The sequence below is a fragment of the Rhipicephalus microplus genome, unplaced genomic scaffold (assembly GCF_043290135.1).
Source record: "Rhipicephalus microplus isolate Deutch F79 unplaced genomic scaffold, USDA_Rmic scaffold_833, whole genome shotgun sequence".
Classification (NCBI taxonomy): domain Eukaryota; kingdom Metazoa; phylum Arthropoda; class Arachnida; order Ixodida; family Ixodidae; genus Rhipicephalus; species Rhipicephalus microplus.
This window is the reverse complement of record NW_027465387.1, coordinates 17,501-29,301: the sequence shown is the minus strand read 5'-3', so window position 1 is coordinate 29,301 and position 11,801 is coordinate 17,501. Positions and strand designations below refer to the sequence as shown.

General features: G+C 60.8%; 2 non-coding genes across 2 annotated transcripts; both read left to right on the top strand.

Annotated features, from left to right (window-relative positions):
* The first annotated feature begins 7,790 nt into the window (after positions 1 to 7,790).
* Positions 7,791 to 9,605, top strand: LOC142795739 (small subunit ribosomal RNA). Its single transcript, XR_012893271.1, has one exon. It is a non-coding gene; the product is annotated as a small subunit ribosomal RNA (ribosomal RNA).
* A 1,719-nt stretch (positions 9,606 to 11,324) lies between these two features.
* Positions 11,325 to 11,477, top strand: LOC142795737 (5.8S ribosomal RNA). Its single transcript, XR_012893269.1, has one exon. It is a non-coding gene; the product is annotated as a 5.8S ribosomal RNA (ribosomal RNA).
* The last annotated feature ends 324 nt before the right edge of the window (positions 11,478 to 11,801 follow it).

Here is an 11,801-nt window from a genome sequence, read left to right as displayed (position 1 = left end):
CTGGCTGGCGGCCCACTCACTCGATCGCCATGTCTGTTTGCCACAGTTTTCCCGGTGGTGCCGCACCCGGGCTCGCCCCGGCAGACGCGTTTTTTTTTTTCTTTCGCCCCGGCTGACGCAGTTTTCGCGCCGCCCCGGCTGACGCGGTTTCGTGCCGCCCCGGCAGACGCGGTTTTTTTTGCGCCGCCCCGGCTGACGCGGTTTTTGCCGCCCCGGCTGACGCAGTTCGGACTTGGCACTTTTTGGCTGAGCCTGGCTGGTGGCCCACTCACTCGATCGCCATGTCTGTTAGCCACAGTTTTCCCGGTGGTGCCGCACCCGGGCTCGCCCCGGCTGACGCAGTTTTCGCGCCGCCCCGGCAGACGCGGTTTTCGCGCCGCCCCGGCTGACGCGGTTTTTGCCGCCCCGGCTGACGCAGTTCGGACTTGGCACTTTTTGGGCTGAGCCTGGCTGGCGGCCCACTCACTCGATCGCCATGTCTGTTTGCCACAGTCTTCCCGGTGGTGCCGCACCCGGGCTCGCCCCGGCAGACGCGTTTTTTTTTTTCTTTCGCCCCGGCAGACGTGGTTCCCCCCCCCCCCTTTTCGCTCGCCCCCGGCTGACGAGGTTTTCGCGCCGCCCCGGCTGACGCAGTTTTCGCGCCGCCCCGGCTGACGCGGTTTCGTGCCGCCCCGGCTGACGCGGTTTTCGCGCCGCCCCGGCTGACGCGGTTTTTGCGTCGCCCCGGCTGACACGGTTCGGACTTTGCACTTTTCGGCTGTGCCTGGCTGGCGGCCCACTCACTCGATCGCCATGTCTGTTTGCCACAGTTTTCCCGGTGGTGCCGCACCCGGGCTCGCCCCGGCAGACGCGTTTTTTTTTTTTTCTTTCGCCCCGGCTGACGCAGTTTTCGCGCCGCCCCGGCTGACGCGGTTTCGTGCCGCCCCGGCAGACGCGGTTTTTTGCGCCGCCCCGGCTGACGCGGTTTTTGCCGCCCCGGCTGACGCAGTTCGGACTTAGCACTTTTCGGCTGTGCCTGGCTGGCGGCCCACTCACTCGATCGCCATGTCTGTTTGCCACAGTTTTCCCGGTGGTGCCGCACCCGGGCTCGCCCCGGCTGACGCAGTTTTCGCGCCGCCCCGGCTGACGCGGTTTCGTGCCGCCCCGGCAGACGCGGTTTTCGCGCCGCCCCGGCTGACGCGGTTTCGTGCCGCCCCGGCAGACGCAGTTCGGACTTAGCACTTTTCGGCTGTGCCTGGCTGGCGGCCCACTCACTCGATCGCCATGTCTGTTTGCCACAGTTTTCCCGGTGGTGCCGCACCCGGGCTCGCCCCGGCTGACGCAGTTTTCGCGCCGCCCCGGCTGACGCGGTTTCGTGCCGCCCCGGCAGACGCGGTTTTCGCGCCGCCCCGGCTGACGCGGTTTCGTGCCGCCCCGGCAGACGCAGTTCGGACTTAGCACTTTTCGGCTGTGCCTGGCTGGCGGCCCACTCACTCGATCGCCATGTCTGTTTGCCACAGTTTTCCCGGTGGTGCCGCACCCGGGCTCGCCCCGGCAGACGCAGTTTTCGCGCCGCCCCGGCAGACGCGGTTTTCGCGCCGCCCCGGCTGACGCGGTTTTTGCCGCCCCGGCTGACGCAGTTCGGACTTGGCACTTTTTGGGCTGAGCCTGGCTGGCGGCCCACTCACTCGATCGCCATGTCTGTTTGCCACAGTCTTCCCGGTGGTGCCGCACCCGGGCTCGCCCCGGCAGACGCGTTTTTTTTTTCTTTCGCCCCGGCAGACGTGGTTCCCCCCCCCCCCTTTTCGCTCGCCCCGGCTGACGAGGTTTTCGCGCCGCCCCGGCTGACGCAGTTTTCGCGCCGCCCCGGCTGACGCGGTTTCGTGCCGCCCCGGCTGACGCGGTTTTCGCGCCGCCCCGGCTGACGCGGTTTTTGCGTCGCCCCGGCTGACACGGTTCGGACTTTGCACTTTTCGGCTGTGCCTGGCTGGCGGCCCACTCACTCGATCGCCATGTCTGTTTGCCACAGTTTTCCCGGTGGTGCCGCACCCGGGCTTGCCCCGGCAGACGCGTTTTTTTTTTTTCTTTTCGCCCCGGCTGACGCAGTTTTCGCCCCGCCCCGGCTGACGCGGTTTCGTGCCGCCCCGGCAGACGCGGTTTTTTGCGCCGCCCCGGCTGACGCGGTTTTTGCCGCCCCGGCTGACGCAGTTCGGACTTTGCACTTTTTGGCTGAGCCTGGCTGGCGGCCCACTCACTCGATCGCCATGTCTGTTTGCCACAGTTTTCCCGGTGGTGCCGCACCCGGCTCGCCCCGGCAGACGCGTTTTTTTTTTTTCCTTCGCCCCGGCAGACGTGGTTCCCCCCCCCCCCTCCGTCTTTCTTTTTGTTTTTTTTTTCGCCGCGGCTGAAGTGGATTTTTCGGTGCCTCGACGCCCCGGTAGTCGCGGTTTTTCCGTTTCCGCACGGCCCCGGCTGACGCTGCTCGGTCACAGTCGCCTTTTGTGAGGATTGCAGACTTCTTGAGCGCGGGTGTTTTTTTTTTTGTTGTTGTTGTTGTTTTATTACGCATTCGCTCCAGCAGACGCTGTTTAGACTTTTTGTTTCCTCTTTTATCCTGCGACGAGGTGACGAGGTTTATTCGGTGCCCCGCCGCCCCGGCTGAAGTGATTTTTCCTGTCCCGTGCCGCCCCGGCTGACGCGGTTGGGACTTCGCGTTTGTTCGGCCGCCACGGGTTTTGGCGCACTCGCTCGGTTGCTTGTTGTTGCCACTTGTTGCGAACCCAGGTTTCTTGAGCGAGCGCGGGCGTTTTTTCTTCCTTTCTTTCTTTGTTCTATGTGTTAGCGAATCGGCCTTTAATATCACACGAGGACTCACAACCAACAATTTTCAGTTTGAAGTGTAAAAAATCTGCAGGTGTTGACGTAACTGACTTGCCCCGTACCCTTGAGTACATCCATGAAGTTCTCGTAGTACTACTAAATCGCATTATTCCAAGTGGAGAAATTCCCATAAACTTGCAAACCTCTACACGAAAATCGGTGCGCGTGATAAAGTTGAAAATTATCGTCCGATATCAAATGTGCCTTCTATAACACAAATTCTAGGAAAAAAAAAAAAAACACTTGTTCGCCGTTCTCTGCGCCGTGACTGGCAGCACTCCGGCGAAGCGAAACGGGGTCGATTCGAGCACGATATCGGCGTCTTTCGACGTGCTCGCCGGCGACCGTCGCACGAGTACGTCGCACGAGCGCGTCTGCCGGGGCGCCGTTTGCGAAGCCGACGCAAAAGTGGGAACCGCCGCTCGGATGATCGCCGCTTTCGGCAGAGTGAGTGTTGGCACTCCGGGGAAGCGAAACAGCGTGAATGCGCCCACGAAATCGGCGTATTTTGAAGTGCCCGCCGGCGACCGTCGCACGAGTACGGTAAACCGCGTCAGCCGGGGCGTAGTTCGGGACGCCGACGAAAAAGTGGGAAGCGCAACTCGGATCTTCGCCGTTTTTGCAGGAGTGAGTGGCGGCCCTCCTGCGAGACCAAGAAGCATCGATTCGTGCACGAATTCGGCGCCTTTCGACGTGATCGCCGGCGACCGTCGCTCGAGTAGGGCAAACCGCGTCTGCCGGGGCGGGCTTCGGGACGCCGATGCGAAAGTGGGAAACGCTGCTCGGATGTTCGCCGTTTTTGGCCGAGTGAGTGCTGGCACTCGGGCGAAGCCAAACGGGGCCGATTACGGCACGATATCGGCGTCTTTCGACGTGCCCGGCGGCGACCGTCGCACGAGTACGGTAAACCGCGTCAGCCCGGGCGGAGTTCGGGACGCCGATGCGAAAGTGGAGAACGCCGCTCGGATCTTCGCCGTTTTTGGAGGAGTGAGTGGCGGCACTCCGGAGAAGCCAAGGAGCGCCAATTAGCGCACGATATCGGCGTCTTTCGACGCGCTCGCCGGCGACCGTCGAACGAGTAGGGCAAACCGCGTCTGCCGGGGCGGGGTTTACGACGCCGACGCAAAAGTGGGAACCGCCGCTCGGATGTTGGCCGTTTTTGGCAGAGTGAGTGCTGGCACACCGGCGACGCGAAAGAGCGCGAAAGCGCCCACGAAAGTGGCGTATTTGGACGTGCTTGACGGCGACCGCTGCAGGAGTACGAAAAACCACGTCAGCCGGGGCGAGCGACCCACGGCGGTCTGGGTGCTTATCGCTGCTATTATAGGGGCACCCCGGCAGACGCAGAAAAAAAAAATTTTTTTTCGACCTTCTTTTTTGCTGGTCGAGCTCGGGTAACCCAGGTCGCAATGGGAGCCGCGCACGAAAGCGGCGTCGCGAGACGCGTTCGCGGTCGCTAGTCGCACGAGCTCGGCAACCGCGTCAGCCGGCGCGGAGTTCGGGATGCCGACGGCTAAGTGGGTACCGCTGCTCGGATGTTCGCCGTTTTTGGCCGAGTGAGTGCTGGCACTCCGGCGAAGCGAAACGGGGCCGATTCGGGCACGATATCGGCGTATTTCGACGTGCTCGCCGGCGACCGTCGCACGAGTACGGCAAAGCGCGTCTGCCGGGGCGAGGTTTGCGATGCCGACGAAAAAGTGGGAAGCGCCGCTCGGATCTTCGCCGTTTTTGCAGGAGTGAGTGGCGGCCCTCCTGCGAGACCAAGAAGCATCGACTCGCGCACGATATCGGTGTCTTTCGACGTGCCCGCCGGCCACCGCCGCACGAGTACGGCAAACCGCGTATGCCGGGGCGGGGTTGGCGACGCCGACGCAAAAGTGGGAACCGCCACTAGGATGTTCGCCGTTTTTGGCAGAGTGAGTGCTGGCACACCGGCGACGCGAAAGAGCGCGAAAGCGCCCACGAAAGTGGCGTATTTGGACGTGCTTGACGGCGACCGCTGCAGGAGTACGAAAAACCACGTCAGCCGGGGCGAGCGACCCACGGCGGTCTGGGTGCTTATCGCTGCTATTATAGGGGCACCCCGGCAGACGCAGAAAAAAAAAATTTTTTTTCGACCTTCTTTTTTGCTGGTCGAGCTCGGGTAACCCAGGTCGCAATGGGAGCCGCGCACGAAAGCGGCGTCGCGAGACGCGTTCGCGGTCGCTAGTCGCACGAGCTCGGCAACCGCGTCAGCCGGCGCGGAGTTCGGGATGCCGACGGCTAAGTGGGTACCGCTGCTCGGATGTTCGCCGTTTTTGGCCGAGTGAGTGCTGGCACTCCGGCGAAGCGAAACGGGGCCGATTCGGGCACGATATCGGCGTATTTCGACGTGCTCGCCGGCGACCGTCGCACGAGTACGGCAAAGCGCGTCTGCCGGGGCGAGGTTTGCGATGCCGACGAAAAAGTGGGAAGCGCCGCTCGGATCTTCGCCGTTTTTGCAGGAGTGAGTGGCGGCCCTCCTGCGAGACCAAGAAGCATCGACTCGCGCACGATATCGGTGTCTTTCGACGTGCCCGCCGGCCACCGCCGCACGAGTACGGCAAACCGCGTATGCCGGGGCGGGGTTGGCGACGCCGACGCAAAAGTGGGAACCGCCACTAGGATGTTCGCCGTTTTTGGCAGAGTGAGTGCTGGCACTCCGGCGAAGCGAAAGAGCGCGAATGCGCCCACGAAAGTGGCGTGTTTGGACGTGCTTGACGACGACCACCGCAGGAAAACGAAAAACCACGTCAGCCGGGGCGAGCGACCCATGGCGGTCTGGGTGCTTATCGCTGCTATTATAGGGGCACCCCGGCAGACGCAAAAAAAAAAAAAATTTTTTTTCGACATTCTTTCTTGCTCGTCGACCTCGGGTGACCCAGGTCGCAGTGGGAGCCGCGCACGAAAGCGGCGTCGCGAGACGGCTTCGCGGTCGCTAGTCGCACGAGCTCGGCAACCGCGTCTGCCGGGGCGGAGTTCGGGACGCCGACGGCTAAGTGGGAACCGCCGCTCGGATGTTCGCCGTTTGTGGCCGAGTGAGTGCTGGCACTCCGGCGAAGCCAAACGGGGCCGATTCCGGCACGATATCGGCGTCTTTCTACGTGCTCGCCGGCGACCGTCGCACGAGTACGGCAAAGTGCGTCTGCCGGGGCGGGGTTTGCGACGCGTACGCAATAGTGAGAACCGTCGCTCGGATGTTCGTCGTCTTTCGCCGAGCCAGTGCTGGCACTCCGGCGAAGCCGAACGGAGCCGATTCGGGCACGATATCGGCGTCTTTCCACGTGCTCGCCGGCGACCGTCGCACGAGTACGGTAAACCGCGTCAGCCGGGGCGGAGTTCGGGACGCCGATGCGAAAGTGGGAAGCGCCGCTCGGATCTTCGCCGTTTTTGGAGGAGTCAGTGGCGGCACTCCGGTGAAGCCAAGGTGCGCCAATTCGCGCACGATATCGGCGTCTTTCGACGTGCCCGCCGGCCACCGTCGCACGAGTACGGCAAACCTCGTCTGCCGGGGCGGGGTTTGCGACGCCGACGCAAAAGTGGGAACCGCCGCTCGGATGTTCGCCGTTTTTGGCAGAGTGAGTGCTGGCACTCCGGCGAAGCGAAAGAGCGTGAATGCGCCCACGAAAGTAGCGTATTTGGACGTGCTTGACGGCGACCGCCGCAGGAGTACGAAAAACCACGTCAGCCGGGGCGAGCGACCCACGGCGGTCTGGGTGCTTATCGCTGCTATTATAGGGGCACCCCGGCAGACGCAGAAAGAAAAAAAAAAAAAAATGGGGACATGGCGTGCGTCACCGTGCGGCTTCGCAGCGTTGCCGAAGTCGCCGAGCCCTTCGACTGAGCCGAACGGCGGACAGGGAACGTTGGTCGGCCGTTCTAACCTGTCGGTGCCACGCCGAGACGTCGTTAAGGAAAACCGCGTCGTGGGCCTCTACGACGCCGTCGAGTCGTTGTACGTTTGGTGTCCAGCGTGTCGGCGGCGAGTAGCGGACACGTCGTTCACGACTTCGGTCTTTCGCAGTCGACGCGAACTTGCGGAGAGTCGTGGTGCCTCACGTTTTCGGCAGAAACCGCGGCGGAATTTTCCCGTGCGTGCGCGCACGACCTCGGTGCTGTGCCGTCAGCGTAGTGTTGCACAAACTCGTGGCCTACCCAAGGTGCGGTACGTTTGCGGCCGTATCCTCGGTGGGAATTTCGTGAGTAGGGTCGCAAATTCTACGACCTCGGCGGGTTTGAGAGCGACGTAGACTTGTGGCACGCTCAACGTGCCACACGTTTCGGGGCACACGCCGCGGTGAAATTTTCTCGAGTACGCTCGTATTAGTGCCCAAGGAGGTCTGGGTACTTATCGCTGCTATTATGTGGGGGTTCTCGTGAGCGGCGTACGCGAAAGCGACCGGGTGTCTGATATGCGGCGGGCTTCGGCCTCGTCAAGCGTGTCCTCGGGTCTGCTCCAGGGGAATCCACGGCAGTCGTCTGCAGCCTCATCCGCTTGATGCGTTAGGGGCTGGTTGTCGGACGGTGCCGTTTTACCACGATATCGAGGTGTGTTCCGTGTCGTCCTCGGGCGATTCAGATGCGAAAGCGCCGAAGACGCGGGCGTGACCCGTCGTCTGGCGGCTTTGCAGTCTCGGCTCCGTTGCTAGTTCCGGCCGGTCCACCGACAGTGCAGCGGGCTTGGGCAACCCGCACGGCGCGACCGAGTCGATGCAACGAAAAAGAGCGAGCATGAACGTGCTTCTTGCCGCACGGCTCCCACTCGTCTTTCGGGAAGGTTGTGCCGTAGCGAGCTCGAACGCCGTCATCTCGGAGTGCAAAATAAGCGTGTTGGGGCGCCTGAAGGTGGCCTCCGCCGCACACAGACTGCGTCCGGCCCGCCGAAGGCGAGGACGGACGCGCAGTCGAACGATTACCTGGTTGATCCTGCCAGTAATCATATGCTTGTCTCAAAGATTAAGCCATGCATGTCTAAGTACATGCCGAAATAAGGCGAAACCGCGAATGGCTCATTAAATCAGTTATGGTTCCTTAGATCGTTTCTTCCTACTTGGATAACTGTGGCAATTCTAGAGCTAATACATGCAGTGAGCCTGGAGCCCTTTGGGTAACGGGTGCTTTTATTAGACCAAGATCGATCGGGTTTCGGCCCGTATTGTGTGGTGACTCTGGATAACTTTGTGCTGATCGCATGGCCACGAGCCGGCGACGTTTCTTTCAAGTGTCTGCCTTATCAACTTTCGATGGTAGGTTACTTGCTTACCATGGTTGTTACGGGTAACGGAGAATCAGGGTTCGATTCCGGAGAGGGAGCCTGAGAAACGGCTACCACATCCAAGGAAGGCAGCAGGCGCGCAAATTACCCACTCCCGGCACGGGGAGGTAGTGACGAAAAATAACAATACGGGACTCTTTTGAGGCCCCGTAATTGAAATGAGTACACTCTAAATCCTTTAACGAGGATCAATTGGAGGGCAAGTCTGGTGCCAGCAGCCGCGGTAATTCCAGCTCCAATAGCGTATACTAAAGCTGCTGCGGTTAAAAAGCTCGTAGTTGGATCTCAGTTCCAGACGAGTAGTGCATCTACCCGATGCGACGGCTCGGACTGAACATCATGCCGGTTCTTTCTTGGTGCACTTCATTGTGTGCCTCGAGATGGCCGGTGCTTTTACTTTGAAAAAATTAGAGTGCTCAACGCAGGCGAGTCGCCTGAATAAACTTGCATGGAATAATAGAACAAGACCTCGTTTCTGTTCTGTTGGTTTTTGGAATACGAGGTAATGATTAAGAGGGACGGACGGGGGCATTCGTATTGCGGCGCTAGAGGTGAAATTCTTGGACCGTCGCAAGACGAACTACTGCGAAAGCATTTGCCAAGAATGTTTTCATTGATCAAGAACGAAAGTCAGAGGTTCGAAGGCGATCAGATACCGCCCTAGTTCTGACCATAAACGATGCCAACCAGCGATCCGCCTGAGTTACTCAAATGACTCGGCGGGCAGCTTCCGGGAAACCAAAGTATTTGGGTTCCGGGGGAAGTATGGTTGCAAAGCTGAAACTTAAAGGAATTGACGGAAGGGCACCACCAGGAGTGGAGCCTGCGGCTTAATTTGACTCAACACGGGAAAACTTACCCGGCCCGGACACTGGGAGGATTGACAGATTGAGAGCTCTTTCTTGATTCGGTGGATGGTGGTGCATGGCCGTTCTTAGTTGGTGGAGCGATTTGTCTGGTTAATTCCGATAACGAACGAGACTCTAGCCTATTAAATAGGTGCGGGGTTCCCAGCACCTTACAACCTTCTTAGAGGGACAAGCGGCTCCTAGCCGCACGAAACAGAGCAATAACAGGTCTGTGATGCCCTTAGATGTCCGGGGCCGCACGCGCGCTACACTGAAGGAAGCAGCGTGTCTTTATCCCTGTCTGAAAAGACTGGGTAACCCGTGGAACTTCTTTCGTGATTGGGATAGGGGCTTGCAATTGTTCCCCTTGAACGAGGAATTCCCAGTAAGCGCGAGTCATAAGCTCGCGTTGATTACGTCCCTGCCCTTTGTACACACCGCCCGTCGCTACTACCGATTGAATGATTTAGTGAGGTCTTCGGACCGATGTCCGGCGCGGCCTTTCGGTTGCGCCGGTCTGTTGGAAAGATGACCAAACTTGATCATTTAGAGGAAGTAAAAGTCGTAACAAGGTTTCCGTAGGTGAACCTGCGGAAGGATCATTAACGGATTGTGAAGGGTGAGCGCCTCAGCTGCGTCTGCGCCCGACACTTTCTGCCGCTGACCCCGTTTGGACGCGGGGTCGGCTTTTCCCCACGGGGCTGCCTGAATGTGGAGCGGCACCCCGTGACAAATTGTTGCGCCCAGCGGACGCCAACACCGCGACCTTGGACGGTCGGCCAGGTGGCGGACGCGGGTACAAACGGCGCAACGCACTCATAGGTCGGCTTTCGACCCGCCACTGCACCGTGGCTCGAAGCGCTCGAAATGCGCGACCCGACCGCTGCGGGACCGCCTAGTACTGTAAACAGGAGCGGCGGAGCGCGAACGGCGAGTCGTGGTTACGTCGGTAGAAGGCGAGGCTGCGCGTTCCCGAAACGCCAGCCGAGTGCCCTCCCGACCGTTCGAGCGTGCAAGAACGAGACCCGACAATCGCGCGGCGACTGCCAAGTACGAGAGGAACGGCACAAGCGTCGGCGGTCGGTCAAGGAACTGGCGATGTGACGGGTCCGCTGTGCACCAGTGCATACCGTCCCGCCGTCCGCGGCAAGCGCCTCCGCGTCCTCGGGTGACGGAGGCTGCCGGTCGGTTCTTGCAGGCGAGGGATCTCGCTGGCACCGGTTCGCGTTGACGCGCGGCCGGTCATGGCACGGCGATGCGACGGCCGAGGTGCGCAGTACTCGATGGAGGAACCGCACGCTCCGATGACCGTCCCGCCCTCCGCGGCGTATGCGTACCGACCGTAATGGTTGCAGCAGCGCCGGCCGGCTTTTGAATTCGCCACACGAAACACGGTGCGAGATCGCGGTTAGGGGAGCGTCGACGTTGCCAGGCGTTTTGCTTGCTGCCGAGGGAAAGGCGGCACGGCCACGTCGCGCTCGTCGCGATTAGCGGGTCTGCGCGCTTTGGGAAGGTGCCGCAACGACTTGCCGAAAGAGGAAGCACGGAAGAACGAGGGACTTGGACGTCCCGACAATTGAACGCACTTGCGGCCAGGCCCTTGCTGGCTTCGTTCTTCCGCCTCGAGTAGGCTCGTACGCGGCTCCGGCGCCGAAAGTGGTCCTTGGCACCGACTTCGGTGGACGTGGGAAGTGCCGCGCAAGTACGGCGCGCCTGGCTCCACCTGTTGGCTAAAGTAGGCAGCCGGATCGGCATTTTGGTGTGCGGTGGCAAACCGTGGATGCGAAAAAAGCTTGTGCGATTTCGTGGAACAAAAAGCGGGGGTCCCCCTTTTTATGCGGAGGAGACCGACCCGCCTGCCGTGGTGAACCGCGACGCCACGGTAAAAACGGGAGAGGCTTGTCGATGGGACCGTGCATCCCGCGCTCCACGGAGGCCGGGAGGCGGCCGCCCGAGGAAATGTGTAGCCGTCGAGGCCCGCATCTGCGTGCACTCTTATCCAAATGGGTGTACCGCAGGCATTTTCTGGTTAGGCGGGCCAATGAGAGCGAGCACACAACGATACCTACGGGTCCGGCTTGGAGAACCGGCTTCGACGCCTCCCGAGTATTTATAGAGGGGTGGACCACGAAAGCACTCGCAAGTAGCGAAAGCGAAACGCCGTCCGAAACACACCGTTTGCTCGATTTGCGGCAGCCGAAAAAGGCGCGGCAGAGTTTTGGAGTCCAAGCGTGCGCTGAAAAGCGCCCTTCTTGGCCACTGTTTGGCCGAGTGCCAGAAACGTTTGGTTTTGACTGTACGGAATTGAACAAACACTTTTTCACGACTCTAAGCGGTGGATCACTCGGTTCTCGGGTCGATGAAGAACGCAGCCAGCTGCGAGACTTGGTGTGAATTGCAGGACACACTGAGCACTGATTCTTTGAACGCACATTGCGGCCTTGGGTCTTCCCTTGGCTTCGTCTGTCTGAGGGTCGGATCACATATCAAGAGAGCCTTCGGCGCACAAGGGAACGTGAGCCGTCGACTCGTTTTGACCGCGTCGGCAACACGGACAGCACGCTGAACACCTCACAGCGAGCGCCAACAGCGGCCACTCAAGGGCGAGACGGTGGCGACCGTCGTGCCAGAGCCCAACCGAAACGGGGGCGACCGACTGCATTGAGGATGTGGCACCTCGTTGAGACCGCCGCAGGACTTCGAGTCGGAAGGAAGCCTGCAGGGAAAGTGCGGTCGAGGTTGCGTACTCCTCTCTGCGACCGGGCGCGCAAGAGCTGCGAGAGCCACGGACGCGCAACTTT